Source organism: Dermacentor variabilis, unplaced genomic scaffold (genome assembly GCF_050947875.1).
Source record: "Dermacentor variabilis isolate Ectoservices unplaced genomic scaffold, ASM5094787v1 scaffold_12, whole genome shotgun sequence".
In the NCBI taxonomy this organism is placed as follows: domain Eukaryota; kingdom Metazoa; phylum Arthropoda; class Arachnida; order Ixodida; family Ixodidae; genus Dermacentor; species Dermacentor variabilis.
The window spans coordinates 9,176,923-9,195,244 of record NW_027460280.1 but is presented as its reverse complement, the minus strand read 5'-3'; the positions used below and the strand labels follow the sequence as shown (position 1 = coordinate 9,195,244).

The following is an 18,322-nucleotide window of genomic DNA, read 5'->3' as shown; positions in this document are numbered from 1 at the left end:
CAGCGATTTGAGCACCGACGAGCGCGACCTGCTGCTGAGGGCTCGCACTGCCGGCGTCGTTCCGTACTACGACGGCGGCCTCGACACCGGCTCTCCGGAGCGGGAAAGCAACGAGGGCTTCCCGCGACATCACATGGACGTGGCATTTTCGCTGCTTGTTCCAAATGAAAGTTTTGCGAGCCAGCAGAACCCTCACAGCACGACGCGATAACGAAACTACTGAAACTCCAAAGCGTGCGCGGCGCAGAGTCGAGCGCGCAGAGTCGAGCGAAAACGAAACCTTTCGATCACTCATATTACTGAAGGGTAACGTCAAAATGTTATTTTTTCTTAGAATCGAATAGACGTAGACAAGTAGCATTTTTTTTCGTCTTATAATCGAATGAAATGATATTTTTAATACGAGTAGTTGAGTATTAGTAACACAAATTATGAGGAGTCCTTTCGTCATCGGGCTAGTACCGGAATGTCGCTGGGGGGTCTCAAATCGTGTCATGCATTTACCTCAATTTCTCGGTTACTAAAGCTCTGTTCGCGATTATATTAACGCCTTAGACGTTCTAGAACATTGCTCTACCACTTTAACTTGAGTTTCTGGTAACCTTTAGTGTCCCTTTAAGGGGCTTTAGGCTAACTCCGTCGTGCGCGCCCTCTCGCGGCGCGCAACGGAAAGGGGCCAGGCGCCGCTCAGCAGTTTGAGAACTGAAAGAATTTAAGAGCGTTGGTTGTAGGGTCTGTGTCACTTGGCGGAAAGCCGTGAGTAGTGGCGGTGCGGCAGTGCGGCTTTGGCCTCGGTGAGCTCTGGCAGTACAGAATCTGCGTTGTGTGACCCATGCTTTCTTGAGAACCCCGCGGTGGTGACAGTTGAAATATCGAAGTGGCCTAGCGCCTCGGCAGCGAAGTTTTGTGTACCGCGATGTGGCGTCGCCGTGTCTGACTTTGCTTAACGGACATCGAGGGATGTGGGTAACACTGAGCATTGCACTGAGCTTAGTGTCACATAGAGTTTCGTAGGAAACTCTATGTAGTGTCACACATTACTCCCACCCCTCTTTTAGCTTCTGGATTGGATTGGCGCGGCTAGCTACGTGCTTGCGCGCGCTTTTTCGAGCGCAGATTGCTGTGCGCCTGGTTTTTGCACTAGGCTTTTGTACAGTTGCTTTTTCGAGCGCAGATCGGTGTGCGTCTGGTTTTTGCACTAGGCTATTATACGATCGCTTGTCGCTGCTTTCCATTCGGCGCTGCTTGGTGCAGGCGCACAGACTTGGTGCGCGCCTGCTTTTTGCACTGGTCTTTGAACACATCGCTCGCTGCTCGCACTTATATATAATTACGAAGTGAGCAAAGTGAGCGTCGCTTAGCGCGGAAGTGCTGCGCCGCGGGCGTACCTTGTATGTAAGCGCGCAGCAATGCCTGGAAACATTCATGCAAAAGCAAAGGGTCAGGAAACTGCGCTTTGTTTTCCATTACTTTGTCATGTACCTTCACACTGCGTAGCGCCGAGCGATCGCTTCTAACAAACGCAGAAAGAAGTCTTTGCAGCGCGTGTGGCCATTAATTGACTCCCACCCCACAGCCATGCGAGGTGCGACTCCAGCAGCGGTGCAGTTACCCTGCAGCCGGCTGAGGGGAGGTGGCGCTTCAGTTTCTGCATGCCAATAACATTCAATTTTTTTGCGTGTCAACGCCCGTGATTGGGTCCACAAAGTTCACGCTGTGGTTTACTTTCCCATTGCAGATTGAGGCTCGCTCCGTTAGCATCCACTAAGTTCGGCATGCAGTTGTATTCACTGTGGATGGTCGTCCCCGGTTCAACGTAGGCTGCAATAATGGGGCCTAGCGTCGCCGCGTCTCGTCTGTCGACCTTGAAGAGTCGGGACTGCCCGGTGGTCACGCAGATCATGCCGAATACCCATGGTCTACGATCTGCAATGCCGCCGTGATTTTGGCGGCTCGGCAGAACGTTGTCGCCCGTCATCAAGCGGCCTCGATTGTATTTTCGCTTGCCGCGAAGGAGGCATTCATCAATTTGCACAATCCTCTCGGGGCCACCGAGTGGGGGGTCGCGCCAGCAGCTCATCCCGCACAACCTCACGAGCTATCACGGGCGTGCACACGCAAAAAAAAAACGTTATTGGCAGAAAGTGAAGCGCCACCTCCTCTCCGCCGGCTGCAGAGTAACTGCACCGCTGCTGGAGTCGCACCTCACATGGCTGTGGGGTGGGAGTCAATTAATGGCCACACGCGCTGCAAAGACTCATTTCTGCGTTTGTTAGAAGTGATCGCTCGGCGCTACCCAGTGTGAAGGTACATGACAAAGTAATGGAAAACAAAGCGCAGTTTTCTGACCCTTTGCTTTTGCATGAATGTTTCCCGGCATTGCTGCGCGCTTACATACACGGTGCGCCCGCGGCTCAGCACTTCCGCGCTAAGCGACGCTCACTTTGCTCACTTCGTATTAATATACAAGTGCGAGCAGCGAGCGATGTGTTCAAAGACCAGTGCAAAAAGCACGCGCGCACAGTCTGTGCGCCTGTACCAAGCCGCGACGAATGGAAAGCAGCCACAAGCGATCGTATAAAAGCCTAGTGCAAAAACCAGACGCACACGGACCTGCGCTCGAAAAAGCAACTGTATAAGAGCCTAGTGCAGCAACCAGGCGCAAAGCAATCTGCGCTCGGAAAAGCGCGCGAAGCATGTAGCGAGCCGCGCCAGTGTTAGTGTTACCGGGAAGCTCAGTGTTACCGGGATGTGCTGCTCGCTGCAAGTCATGTAAATGCAACTGCGTCGACCGCCCACTGTTCAGCGCTGAATGTGTGTTTGGTGTGCTGTGCTTGAAACGAGTGGTGCAGCCGTGCAGCGGGGGTGGCGGAGGAGCAGAGTGGCTTACGGGCTCCGTTTGCGCGTTCACAGACATGTGCTCCCGTCTTGGTCTCATTAGCGGCTGTCGCGGGATTGTGGTGTGCTAGCTCCTTGCCTAGTATGAAGTTTACGACGCTAACACACAGCATGTTCACGTTTTTCCGCGCTAAATGTCATTTGCATGACGGCCTAGTTGAAAACGAGACATATGTCTGTGTTCTTTGCGTTTGTGTGTTGTAAATTAAGTTCTATTGTGGAAGTTCTGGGAGTCTTATTACGCAAGGAGTGCGAACGTAAACATGAACACATGTGTCTGAAATTTTGAATTACCCATAATACCCTTTACGACTGATAAGCGGGCTACACGGCCTGTGTGAATCAGCCGCCGTATGTTGCGACGCTCTTCCGTGTGGTAGACTGATGTATGGTGCGCGTTTATTTCTGTACTGTTGTAAAAACCATTTGTTTATTCACTCAATACAAATGTACGGCTTCTTCGCCGCAGTACATTTTAGTTACGCGGTGAAGCATACTAAAAGTGGGAGGGGGCCGCTATCAGCCTGCATAGTATGTCCACTTAGGCGACCTGAGAGGCGGCGGGTGCGCGAGTGTATAATTGAAGAACTCTGATTATGTCTAGTGACAGCGGCCCCTTTTCACTTTTAGTATGCTTCACCGCAGTACATTGCTTAGCCTTCACCGCGAAATATTAGTGTATTGCGAGAAAGATAGTCGTAAAAAGCCTGATTATGCAACGTTTCTTTTGTAGCTTGCTACACCGCAATACCGGGGTGTAAATAAGCATCGTGCGGTAAAGCATACTAAGAGTGGAAAGGGCACATAGATTTACACTGTGCTCATTATTTTCAATTGTGACATAATTTGCAAGTGCATCTGTGCTCGTGGTAAGCTTCATTGACAATCCTTTGGCATTACATTGACATTGAATTGACATTGAATTGACATTACAAATTCATATTGCAGGGAAGCTTACTAACGTACATTCGCCATTTTGTAACATTATTCACCTTCAATGCAGGAGCACAATGCGGATTCATGCCCATGATTTTGGCTGGACTGCACATTGAGAAACGATTCATTGTTCATAGTGCACTGGTACTTTACTGTAATCTGGAGGGCTCAAGTTGATATGGAAGCAACAATTTTTATTATGGGGACAAGATGTTGCCGAGATGGCAATTGCAGCACAGCTTTTTTTTTTCCCTTCCAGGCACCTTTTCTACTTGAAGCTTCCATTGCAGTGTTTCGAGCCTCTTTGAACCAGCCTATAGTGTATATAAAAATTGGACACTGATTGGGGACATCACCTAAGTTCATGCCTATCTATAGTAAAAAGATGTAGCATAACCAGACAAAATAAAAGAAGGGGGTGGGCTGCAGCAATACTAAGTGTTAAATGGTGCTTTATCATTTTCCTTGAGTTTTCTGTTTTTATGGATCCTTCGCAGTAACCATGCGAGTGCCGAACTTGAGCTTGGTGGTTTCAAGTCTCATGGTTGTTACTAACAGAACAGTGTGATAAACAAACAAGGGCTTGGAGGCATCCGTTCACCCTGCTTGCCTCATGGTGCTGCTTCATAAGCACCGTGAGCATCCAGGCTAACTAGGAAGGGAGGTTTGTTGCAATTGCTTCTGAACTGTATTGCCACCAAACCAACAGTGCTCTCAATGACAGCTTTTGGACAGTAGAATGCTTGCACCCAGCAAAGTCGTAAGAAGGAAGTATTCAGGACGTGCAAATTGGGCTTTTGAAGCTCGCAGCATTACTGAAGGGGCTTTGCCCATCTGCCCTCTTTATGGATACACAAAGATGATTTGCTCTTTAAGAGGGATTGTTTCAGAGGTTGTTACATGGCAACAGTGTTGGGTGTTTAGTAGCTTTTCTTTGCCCACTGTTAATAATCTGTTCCTTCTCCAGTGACCCTGTGAAGTGCCTACTTTTTGGACACAATGTGCTCTCCATGCATGCATGCATTTTTAGCTTGTAAAGACTTCTATTACCCCTTGCCTCAAGCTGGTCCTTGCTGATGTCACCCAAGAAGGCATTGGGGAGTGTGGCAATGTACACTTACAAAACACTGTTGATACCAGTGAAACCAAATTAATGGCGCTGCTGTCTTTTTTTGTCCACTCTATCCTGGTTAGTTACAATAAGCAATGTCCGAACAGAAGGCATATGTAGTTGGTTGTGCACTGCCTGCGCACTAAGACTTGTTAGCATGTTATGACCTTAGCACAGTGCTTATATGTAAAAACCTTCTGGTGTGTTGATGACTTCCTTCGCTTTATCATACTTTGCCTGATGGATCCTGCAAGTGCCTTTGCCTGAGCCAGCAAGTGGGTCAACCAGATGTTCAACAGGCTTCCCACTAGTTTTCCCAGAGTCTCCTTTACCAGGGTGCTGCTCATAGATATGTTTTCTTGCCCTTGCACTGCACTTCAACCATAGCCACACATGCTAAACCTATAGCATGCGATCAAAAAAGTGCTATACATCATCATCATCAGCCTGGTTACGCCCACTGCAGGGCAAAGGCCTCTCCCATACTTATCCAACTACCCCGGTCATGTACTAATTGTGGCCATGTTGTCCCTGCAAACTCCTTAATCTCATCCGCCCACCTAACTTCCTGCCACCCCCTGCTACGCTTCCCTTCCATTGGAATCCAGTCGGTAACCCTTAATGGCCAACGGTTATCTTCCCTCCTCATTACATGTCCTGCCCATGCCCTTTTCTTTTTCTTGATTTCAACTAAGATGTCATTAACTTGCGTTTGCTCCCTCACCCAATCTGCTCTTTTCTTATCCCTTAATGTTACACCTATCATTCTTCTTTCCATAGCTCGTTGCGTCGTCCTCAATTTGAGTAGAACCCTTTTCGTAAGCATCCAGGTTTCTGCCCCGTAGGTGAGTACTGGTAAGACACAGCTATTATACACTTTTCTCTTGAGGGATAATGGCAACCTGCTGTTCATGATCTGAGAATGGCTGCCAATCGCACCCCAGCCCATTCTTATTCTTCTGATTATTTCAGTCTCATGATCTGGATCCGCAGTCACTGCCTGTCCTAAGTAGATGTATTCCCTTACCACTTCCAGTGCCTCGCTACCTATCGTAAACTGCTGTTCTCTTCCGAGACTGTTAAACATTACTTTAGCTTTCTGCAGATTAATTTTTAGACCAACCCTTTGGCTTTGCCTCTCCAGGTCAGTGAGCATGCATTGCAGTTGGTCCTCTGAGTTAGTAAGCAAGGCATTATCATCAGCGAATCGCAAGTTACTAAGGTATTCTCCATTAACTTTTATCCCCAATTCTTCCCAATCCAGGTCTCTGAATACCTCCTGTAAACACGCTGTGAATAGCATTGGAGAGATCGTATCTCCCTGCCGGACGCCTTTCTTTATTGGGATTTTGTTGCTTTCTTTATGGAGGACTACGGTGGCTGTGGAGCCGCTATAGTTATCTCAGTATTTTTACATACGGCTCGTCTACACCCTGGTTCCGTAATGCCTCCATCACTGCTGAGGTTTCGACAGAATCAAACGCTTTCTCGTAATCAATGAAAGCTATATATAATGGTTCGTTATATTCCGCACATTTCTCTATCACCTGATTGATAATGTGAATATGGTCTATTGTTGAGTAGCCTTTACGAAATCCTGCCTGGTCCTTTGCTTTACAGAAGTCTAAGGTGTTCCTGATTCTATTTGCGATTACCTTTGTAAATAGTTTGTAGGCAACTGACAGTAAGCTGATCGGTCTATAATTTTTAAAGTCTTTGGCGTCCCCTTTCATATGGATTAGAATTATGTTAGCGTTCTTCCAAAATTCCGGTATGCTCGATGTCATGAGGCATTGCGTATACAGCGTGGCCAGTTTCTTTAGAACAATCTGTCCACCTTCCTTCAACAAATCTGCTGTTACCTGATCCTCTGATCCTCCCCAGCTGCCTTCTCCCTTTGCATATCTCCCAAGGCTTTCTTTACCTCTTGCGACGTTACCTGTGGGATTTCGAATTCCTCTAGACTATTTTCTATTCCATTATCGTCGTGGGTGCCACTGGTACTGTATAAATCTCTATAGAACTCCTCAGCCACTTGAACTACCTCATCCATATTAGTATATGATATTGCCGGCTTTGTCTCTTAACGCATACATCTGATTCTTGCCAATTCCTTGTTTCTTCTTCAGTGCTTTTAGGCTTCCTCCGTTCCTGAGAGCATGTTCAATTCTATCCATATTATACGTCCTTATGTCAGCTGTCTTACGCTTGTTGATTAACTTCGAAAGTTCTGCCAGTTCTATTCTAGCTGTAGGGTTAGAGGCTTTCATACATTGGCGTTTCTTGGTCAGATCTTTCGTTTCCTGCGATAGTTTACCGGTATCCTGCCTAACGGAGTTACCACCGACTTCCATTGCACACTCCTTAATGATGGCCACAAGATTATCGTTCATTGCTTCAACACTAAGGTCCTCTTCCTGAGTTAAAGCCGAATACCTGTTCTGTAGCTTGATCTGGAATTTCTCTATTTTCCCTCTTGCCGCTAACTCATTGATCGCCTTCTTACGTACCAGTTTCTTCCGTCCCCTCCTCAGGTCTAGGCTAATTCGAGTTCTTACCATCCTATAGTGACTGCAGCGCACCTTGCCGAGCACGTCCACATCTTGTATGATGCCAGGGTTAGCGCAGAGTATAAAGTCGATTTCATTTCTAGTCTCGCCGTTCGGGCTCCTCCACGTCCACTTTCGGCTATCCCGCTTGCGGAAGAAGGTATTCATTATCCGCATAGTATTCTGTTCCGCAAACTCTACTAATAACTCTCCCCTGCTATTCCTAGTGCCTATGCCATACTCCCCCACTGCCTTGTCTCCAGCCTGCTTCTTGCCTACCTTGGCATTAAAGTCGCCCATTAGTATAGTGTATTTTGTTTTCACTCTAGCCATCGCCGATGCCACGTCTTCATAGAAGCTTTCGACTTCCTGGTCATCATGACTGGATGCAGGGGCGTAGACCTGTACAACCTTCATTTTATACCTCTTATGAAGTTTCACAACAAGACCTGCCGCCCTCTCGTTAATGCTATAGAATTCCTGTATGTTACCAGCTATATTCTTATTAATCAGGAATCCGACTCCTAGTTCTCGTCTCTCCGCTAAGCCTCGGTAGCATAGGACGTGCCCGCTTTTTAGCACTGTATATGCTTCTTTTGGCCTCCTAACTTCACTGAGCCCTATTATATCCCATTTACTGCCCTCCAATTCCTCCAATAGCACCGCTAGACTCGCCTCACTAGATAACGTTCTAGCGTTAAACATTGCCAGGTTCATATTCCAATGGCGGCCTGTGCTCCAAGCACGTGACATATGCTACAAGGTCTTGAGGAACACCCTCAATTATTTACGCCCTCATCATACTGTACGGCGCTTCGCATGATAAGTGCAATGATTAACATCTGCTGGTTTTTCAGTGTTATTCCTGTCCAGTTTGCTGAAAGCTATGCCGAGTGTTTCATTTGCAATAGACTGCAGCCTGAGAAGTGCATAAAACAAGGGTCGCTATAACCACATATGTCAGGCAAAATGAAAGGACACTGAGTGTACAGGCGGTTTACTTCATATCCAACAAGCTTGGTTCTCCCTTTGCTGGTGAGTAAACTCAACTTGCCCCGAATACATGGCCTCTGACAAACTATGTGCCAGATGCTGTGTCCCCTGCAAAGCTGAAGATGTGTATGAGATCCTGACACCCTGCAGCGGCTTCTACACTGGGCAAACAGGCTACTGTGAAAACGACTGCCTTTACCAATATGCTAATAACATGAAAACGGGCAGAAATTTGGCTATTCATTGGGCCCTACTGCAGGTGCAAGCCACTCTTCCACCAGATGTGTGTTGTTCACAGAAACTGGAGCTATACGAATGCAGATAAAAGCAATGATGTTTTAAAGTAGTAGAGTTGAACTATATTCTGCACAAGCAGTGCTACCTGCAACACTGGTACCTCATAGCCACAATTCATGGCTGCACCACGATGCAAAGGCACTGTTCTTGAATTATTAACATCTATTATATTTATGGTGGCCCTATATTGCAATTACATATCCACATTGTGTGCAATATGGTTAAATGTCAATTATGATAGCCATTCCTAATCTGAAATGCAACAAAAGAGCAAATATAGGCAATAAATTGCAATTCAAAGAGACAAAAGACAACCAGTGCACTGGATAAGTGACAGACTTCCTTTTATTGAAAAAGAAATATCACGTGTCATGCCACCAGCAGTGGGTAGCAATCTTTAAAGCTTGGGTGACAGAGGCAAAACTTGGGAAAATACTACAATCGCGCTGTAAAACGGCCTTGGACACAAAAAACCGACATCGTATTGTACAGAATGAAAGGGCAAGACTCCATCTAAGAACAGTCTATGGCACCACATACTTGACATGGTGTAAAAAATGTTGACATGCCCTACTCATAATGAAAAAGCAACAAATACAGAAAACACGCCTTAAAATGCAATGTGCAGAGTCTGAAACCAAGAAAAAACAACCCGAAAAAGGTTTCGCTGAGTCTTTCAACGATTAAAATTATCCTGCACAGCTGAAAAGGAAGGAAGGAAAGCCGAATAGCAGGGCTGCAGAAAACATCACCGAATAAATATACTTTGCTTACCAGCGATACCTGTGGTTTAGTTGTGGTCTGTCTATAAACTAATTGTGTATAAACTTTTCCTGTTTAGAATGGTTTAGCGGATAGGGAAAAAATGACCATAAGAGCACCAGGTGTATACATAGTCTACGCACAAGAAGCCACTGCTTTCTTTATTTTTTTCGCTCTACTACTATCCATGAGTATTTAAGTGCCTTAATAGCACTGCTAATATCCTACTGCAAAACACAAAATTGGGCAAGTTGCGGCATAAAGAAAATTGCAGTTTCGCTCATAATGAAAATGTTTTGAAATTTGTGCCTGGAAGTGGATGTATTGCAAAATGCAATTTTGCGTTTTCATCAAGATGACGAAACGTGACGTGGAGCTGCAAATTTTATGGACTAATACATTTTTTTGGCCCTTGGCAGCCATATTGCGATGCGAACAATGTGAGCGGTAGCATGCACAATCAGTGCAATGCATGTGCAATTGCGCGAATATGTGGTGGCATGGTGGCGGCGATCCAAGATATGCGCCATGCCAGCTTGCTGATTGGCTGAAGGAATATCTCGTGAGGAGCGTCACAGGAAGGGCTGTTTCGTAAACGCCATTTTGACGATGCGTGACGTTGCGCTGGGCCGCCATTGTTGAGATTTTCCGCCATAATTTTTGCTGCGACGAGCCGCGCGAATTATGCTAATGAGCAGCCATATGCAATGGCAGCCGAGAGGAATGCGTATCGCCACATTTTCCCCGTCGTTTGGCACCACGAAAATATTTTGTTCATAACACGTGCTCATAGTATTTGCATCGCTCTCGGGGGGTGTTGGCATTTGTGTTTGGGGCCATCATTTTTTAAAGGAACGCGTTTATACGAAATAATATTGGTTGAACATAGCAAACTTTTGGCAATGTTGTCCACGTTTTACTGCTACATTTGTATTGTAATCAAGATTAATGCCTTTTTCGCACAATCAGAAGTTATGACAACGGCCTCTAATTTATAAAAAGAAATGTACGCAAGACGGCGCCTTGAAGTTTCCTCCCTTAGAGTTACTGTATATGCTACCACAGGTAGCAGAGTTGCGCGTAGCATAGAGTTTCCTACAAAATTACTAGAGGGAACTCTGGCGCTAGTGTCTACGTGAGCTACAATGGGAGCGGTTGTCCCAGCATGGGAATTATGGCAAGTACATGGATTTGCCTAAACTTCGTCCTTTTTGGCTTCAAACGGCTTTGTGACTTAGTAAACTCGTCATTTTCAACAGTTTATTGCGTAATAAATAATCAAATAAACATCATTAAAATTGCCCGACTGCAGGATTCGAACACAGGGACTCTAGTACAGAAGCCTGATATTGAAACCATTAAGCCACGGATGCATGTATCGACAAGTGAATGAAACGCACTTATGAATTTATCGCGGGCATGCCAGTGCTTTGAGACGCTTGGTGCGTTTCGATTTGGGCACATAAACAAGCTCAATCATTGCAATTAATAGCAATTGTACGCGTTCCCCGGCGTCTTCTACACTTCGAAGAATATAGATTGCGCCGAAATATACGACAATAAGATTTATATAGCGTAATATACAAAGCCACAAGAACGTCTGAATCCACAAGCACGAAGATCAGACAAATCCATGTACTTCCCATCATTCCCATGGTAGGACAACGACTGCAGCGCCAGAGTTCCCTCTAGTAATTCTTGTAGGAAACTCTATGGCGCGTAGGTCCGCCATCTTGCCTGGGAAGCAACCAAATCTGTGCGGCGAAGCCGCACTCCGTTTTTGCAGGCGGCATGCCTACCGTATCGTCGATCGACCGGTGGTGGTTTTGCATCGCTTTTGGACTGCTTGTCCGCCTAATCGCAAACAAAGCGCATCGAAACAGCTGACTGCATAAGATCGTCAAGAAAAAGGCGCCGAGATCGGTCGCCACCGAAGTTTCGGCCTAGCGTATCCGCCGAGTCCGTCTGCACGCTCTCGGCGCGTCTAGGCTCAGGAATCAAGAAGTCTAACACGGATAAATCACTCTATATTTCAGCTTTCGCATCGGTGTTCTTAAATAAACCATTTTTTCATGTTTACAGTGCCAGCACAAGTAGCGATGAGCGCCGATGTGACGCGTCATAAACACAGGTATATATGTGCTGTCGCGGAAGGCTCCCGGCACTAGCCTGCGCTTCTCTGACGAAGATATATGACTTGACAGACGTGTCGACTGAAAGGCATCACTGAACTAAGAAAACGTTGCATATCCTTCGCGTGAAGAACAAGAAACAGCTATCCAAATCAGTAGTAACAGCCCATACAGCGTCTCGGGTCGGCGGTTCATTTAGGACTTTTTTTCAAAGGTAAAATGCCAGTCGCAAGTGAAAATAGATGTGGCACTTTCGAGCATGCTACTGAATACGGACAGCAAAATTTTCTTTGTGGTACAGGCGTGAGTTTTATATGCAGGGCGATAGCGCATCTACCATGACTGAGCGATACGTCTCTGAAACAAACTGCTTCTCGATCCTTGACATGGCCTATTATCCACTCATGTTCTCGTCCTGGCGTGCGTGGCGCAGTGGTAAAGTACCGAGCTTGGGATCTGTAGGTCCGACGATCGAATCCTGGTCGGAGCTTTTTTTTTTTATTGCACCAAATCGCTCTGTTGCTTTTTGTATTCCAACAAAATATATACAGTGTCCAGGCACCGCGTATTTAACGCGCCAGAGTTATTTTTCGCACCAGTACTCAGTACCTCGGTGTACGCCGTGCCTGCCCAGCATCCAGCGCGCGGCAGTGGGCCCATAATCCGGCACTGCACTGAACACTGGATAATGGGTACTCGGTTTTGCATTAGAGATACCTGCTTATGTGCCAAAGCTCTCAACGTGTAGGCAGTCTAAAACATTACTGGTGAATCAATGACCAACCATTAGTATTTCGACACTGGTACCCCATTAGACTTGCTGTAGAAACGTACCCACCTACTAGCAGGCACTGGATATCAGCCACACTGGATATCAGCCACACCTCCAAGTACCACTTCATTATGTGCCTTTTCACTGCAGGGATTCCAGAAGTAACCTTCTGTGGGAGCGTAGTGAAGGTTTTTCTCTCACAGGATTGACATAGCTACACTGACATAGCTATATAGCTAGCTCTCCGCAGCTAGCCCGCACGCGAACAGCGAACGCCAAGGTCGGCCGGATTCGCTTTGAATTTGACTGGCGATAACTTGTGTCAATCCAGTTCGCTGCAGCGGCGGCGTAGGGAAATACAAAAATTGGCCCGAGCATCTGCTTCTCCGCAATGCACGGTTGCTTGACTACCACGTGATGACGCTCTGCCAATAGAAGCGCTAGCGGTGTGATAAAACAGACGCGCAACTCTGCTACCTGTGGTAGCATATACAGTAACTCTACCCCCACCTACCCCAACCCCGTGGCCGGCCGCACGCATGGGCAGCAAGCATTTTCAGCGAGAGCACGGAAGGACGTACGCAAACGCACGCGCGCGAAACAATCGATTAGCTGAGTGCTTGGTGATCTGTTGATGTCGCTAGATCTTGATTACCAGATTCTATTTCAGTGGCACTGTGATTCTCAGCCCCGTGGGTGCCGGCTTTCGCGTTTGCGGCTTCTTCATGCACGATAGTTTACTTCTGCATACCGTTGTGAAAGTCAAGCGGCCGAGCATCAAGAGGAATTTCATTTCATGAGTTCCCCGTGACCGATATTAGAAACCAATGGTTGAAACCTGAACAAAAACAAAAAAAAATGGCTGGGGCTTAGCTAAGGTTAAGCCTGGATATCTCGAAGCGAAAAGGTTCGGTGATGCTTATGGTTTAGCTTATAGTTATGCTTTATGAGCCTATGATTATTCTTACGGTTTGGCCTATGGTTATGCTTTATGATTTAGCCTATGGATATGCTTACGGTTTAACTTATGGATATGCTTATGGTTTAATTTAGGGATATGGCTTACGGTTTAGCTTATGCTTTATGATTTAGCCTATGGTTATATATGCATGCTTATATGGTTTCAATTATGGATATGCTTTGGTAAGCTTATGGTTATGCTATACGTGTGCCTTGTGTAGTGATGCAAATTGCTTATGAATGATATATACCATAAGTTATGCAGGATTATTAATCTTTATTCATCGTTGTTGGGCACATTGTCTTGCGATTTCTGTGCAGCCGTAAACACAGCTCTCTGTATCGGTAGTGTCACTCTCTTCTCCTTCCATGTTGAATGCGCACGCCTGTTCTCTGGCAAGCGGTTATATAGTCGGCCTCCGCGATAAACACGCGCTTGCGGCGAATGTTAAACGACGACGGATAGCGCGCGGCAGTGGCCACCTGCGCCGACTCCGAACACGCTTACGGAGTCAATTCCGACATACGCCGGCTCGCGCGAAGCGTGGTGTCGACTAACGTAGCGAAGCTTTTCGTTTCAAAAGCCCAACTCCAGAAAAGTGCTTAAAGTGTAGTGACTATCTGTGTGATGGCACAATAAAGCGCCCTTGGAATTTTTCAAGCTAGACTTTCGTTATCATTTGGTAAAGTGGCGTAAATAAATACGTCAATAACAGCACATTTTTACGATTGTGGCATGCACTGCAATTAAAACCACTCACGTTCTGCCGCGCTCTCTGCGGCACGTCACTTCAGTGAACGTGCCGAATGCAGCAAAGGAAAGCGTGGGCCCTGCAAAGCGGTACGTAGTGCGTTCATTGCGTCCGGCTCGGGACTAGCGAAACCTACGGGAGAATGAAGTGCGGGCGCGCTCAGACCTCGGCTAGCGCGGAATGTGCGCACCAGACCTTATTGGCACCACAGCACTAACCAATATTTTAGCAGACAATGAGGGGGAAAAAAATGGCTGTGGCTTAGCTAAGGTTAAGCCCAGGATGCGAAGCATACTAGCCTTTATTTTAGTTGTTGAACCACTGTTTAGCCTGGTGAACTGCTGTTGCTTGGCTATATTTGGTTCGGCTAGACGAAGAAACAACTCATGCGTTACTCTGCTTCGCCTTCAAGAGTGGAACGCGACAGCGTTCCCGTCGACCCGCCAAGGGGTGTAAGACAATGGGCTACGGCGCAGCGACTACGCGCCCCGCATTGGACGCGGTGAGCGTCGAGCAACGCAGCGTTCGGCGCGGCAACGAAATGTGCGCCTGAGCAAGCGACGCACGCCTGAGCCTTAGAAACAGCTCGTTTCTAAGGCAATACCGCATTCACTAGAGGCGCTTTTGTACCGCTTTGAAGCATCGTACTCGTACTCGTGGCTCAGTGGTAGCGTCTCCGTCTCACACTCCGGAGACCCTGGTTCGATTCCCACCCAGCCCATCTTGCAAGAGTTGAGCCAAAGCCACCTAGAAACAAGCGCAGCTGCTTATATACCGCCGCGACGCCGCGAGCGACGGCGCGAGTTGGAGCCCCGTTTCTCCTCTGTCGTGACGTCACGGTGTCACGTGGTCAGCCTTGAAGGCGACACCGCCGCGCCTGAGGAGCTGGGTTGAGCTCTAGTAATATGCTTCGCATAAAAGCTCGAAGGGATTACACTATTTCAATCCTAGCATCCGCGCGGCCGCGCCTTCAAAGTAGTTTAAAATTTCATTGCACTGCACAGCGAAGATACCAAATATCTGGGGCGTGTATCGCATATATCGACGCGGATTTTTGTAGCCGCACCCTGTCAATAATGCGAAATGCCGGGTTTACTGCAGCTCCTCTGCAAATTTTCACCGTCATCGCCGTACTCCTAAAGGGAGAGCCGGAGCGTTTCGGGCGTTGCTGTGAGGGTGAGCACTGGCGGCCTCTACCGGCACGCTTAGTCCCTACTCAATGATCACGTGGTATTTCTTCGGCCGCGCGCTGCCGTAGGCGACCACGGAATGCGCAGGTCGCCCTTTATACAGTAGGTCGTGACTAAAACGTACCGAGCCAGATACCAGGAGATAGATTTGGTGTGCGAGGCGTGTAGAGAGGAGGAGGAAACGGCGGAACACCTGATACTTGCTTGTAAACAACTTCACCCTGCAGTTGAATCTAACGGGGAACTATTCAAAGCCTTGGGTTTTAAAGACAGTGAAAGTAGAATAGACTTTGAACAGGTAGAAATAACTAAACGGAGGCTATCTGATTGGTGGACAATATCAACGCAAAAGTAAAGGAGTAAATACATAGGTATGCATGCATATAGAACCATTAAAGGCTAGGTGGCGCGCGCCGCCGCCGCCCGATTCAAAGGGTTGAGCCACAATCATCCATCCATCCATCCATCCATCCATCCTAGGTAGGATATTAAGCAGCATAGTAGCAAGAGCTTGGTGGCGCAAGCCACCGCCCCGTTCCAAAGGGGACGCTCATAACATCCATCCATCCATCCATCCATTTTTACTTTACACAAACCATTGACATAAACAATCGAGGTGTCTAAGGATGTTTTGTTACCTCAGGCAAATAGGCAGTTGATTTTTTTTAATTTGTTGAAGCTGCTTTTTAATCCTAGCGTCAAGGTTTTTGTACTTGATTAACCGCCGACAGCCTATTGGTATCGATGTGTTTCCTGGCCGTTGGCGTTCGAATACTACGGCGGTAAAACATTTTCGAAAGCATGCTGGTTTCGTCTGCGAGTCATTACATAGACTTGCTGTAAAGAGGTCTACTCTTGGCAAAACATAGTGCCTCATTTTGTTTAGGCGTTGATTATCATAATAAATGCGGCGGAGGTTGAGGGAGTACGCTTGAAGGTACGTTTTTATGCCGTTGATCTCCATAACACCGTAAGTACGCAAACCGATGTCACAGAACACCCGATGCATCATTGTGTGTTCTGCGTCATCGCTTGTTTGCTGTACCCCTACTAATTCTTCATTTCTTCAAGTGTTGTATCCTCCTTTTGTCTTTGTTCTCTTGTGCTTCACTTAGAGTATGTCGTTCCGTCAGCTGTAATGCGCATTTGCAAAACCAATACGTTTGATAAGACGCAGTGGTTATCATAATTTCACTACACATGTATTAAGCTGGCACATATGGTTCAGATACAGATGCCTGTATGCGGACTTGCACGACGTTGATGCGGAGATTAGGATAATTATGACACCCGTAAGGAAGAGGCAGCTGACGGCCGTAAGCTGTTGCGTTCTTTCCGCCAAACTACCCGGCCTGGTAGTGCTGTAAAGATGCTGTATAAAAGTGACACGCGGTGACAGGGAAATTATTATACTTAGCAGCCGACCGTACGTTTTGTAGCTTAGGTCTTCTTTCTTGTGCGTTTGTGCTATCCTTATTAATGAGCCATTTCTTGACTATGTTCTTGACTATGTAACCGCGTTTGTGTGGATGCGTAGACGTGTGTTTTTTGTTGGACTTGTAAAATGCAAATAAAATATTTTCAGGCTTACTCAATCTTTGGTGTCGTGTGCGTTTATTCCAGTCGAGGCCATCGTGCCACCTGGAAACCGCATTCTGTCAGTAGCCCTACACGAAATGCAACAGCTGTAGCGCGGCGGCACAACTCGGGGTAACGGCGGCGTAATAAACGAAAAACCGCTCGGGATGCCCTTAAAAGTCAGTTCAGAGTGTGCCTTAACTCGATATGACTCTGCGCTACATGTATTCTGCTGCGCCTCGATCGTGCTCCCGCCAGTTTGGTTGCTGTGTGGCAAACGTAGCGACGGCGTAGAATCTATCTGGCGCACGTATTGTTGTTATTACTGCGTGTGATTCGAAACTTCTGAACCACGTGCGCCACCGTCCTGCGGGCGGACGTTCTCATACCCCTGTTTTACGATGGCAAATGTGCAAGACATCGAAAACAGCCCAGGAAAAAATAGCGTGGGTACGGCGGTACTGCTGCGTCAAAGACTAACGGCCGTGCAGGGCTGCCTGCTCTCCGACTGTACAGATTTCCTGGCCGGCCGTGGTTTTGTGCTTGCGCTTCCTTCCTGGGGGATCGCACTAGAAATTATTGTAGCCAGTAGACTGAAGTTTTTGGTCGAGAAAGAGTCTTGCCGGGCAGCCGACTTACATATTTTTGCAAATTGTCCATATCCTTTAGAGCTATTTATTTTGCTGTACGAAGCGTACTGCGTGGTGGTTGCAGATGTTCTGGCTTGCGTTAGTCGCTGAGCACTTCACGCTGTGTGACTCTGCTTGGGTCCAGGTTGCCGAATACGGTCACCCGAGTCTTGGCGGCCGGAGCGGCTCAAGGTCGTGCCGGTGCCTCGGCAGTTGTGTACTCTTCGACAAAGGTACCCCCCCCCCGCCCCCCTTTGGGGTGTATATCTGCCACACAACGATAATCGTCGTCTGCATTGTTCGTGTTTCCTTTCTTGAAAACGCCGCGCCCGCTACTTTCCTATCGGGAATGATATGTCATGCTGATAACGCGCATGCCGTTCGTTACTGGGAAGTACCGGGCTCGCAGCGTTAAAGAAAGGAAATGTGGACAAGACAGATGACGTTTATCGTTGTGTGGCAAGATACAACCCAAAGGGTGTAATTTTGTTTTAGAGTGTAAACAAAGCACTGCAGTTGCTTGGCAGAACATAGCAATCTAATAACATTTTTGTGCAAGTTGTTTAAAAGAGCCTTTTAATAATTCTAAAACATATGGCGCCCATCCTCCCTGGCAAATGAGGCTTTGCAAGCGTGTCACAACAGCAGCATGGAAGGACACATTTTGTCTGCGGTAACTCAAATGGTTGGATAAGAACACCTACGCCTAATGCTTAATAAGCTCAGCCATGTCTGCACACTCAATTGAGCTGCTTGATCAGAG

General features: G+C 47.2%; 1 protein-coding gene across 5 annotated transcripts in view; it reads right to left on the bottom strand.

The window, feature by feature from the left end:
* LOC142566002 (uncharacterized) overlaps positions 1–17,756 on the bottom strand; it is a 191,935-nt gene extending 174,179 nt beyond the window's left edge. The window contains exon 1 of one of the 5 annotated variants that reach the window (XR_012824950.1): positions 16,944–17,756. The gene's annotated coding sequence lies outside the window, so the exon portion shown is untranslated. The remainder of the gene's footprint in view (positions 1–16,943) is intronic. The other 4 variants (XR_012824949.1, XR_012824947.1, XR_012824948.1 and 1 more) reach the window with 4 other exon arrangements.
* Positions 17,757–18,322: the final 566 nt, after the last annotated feature.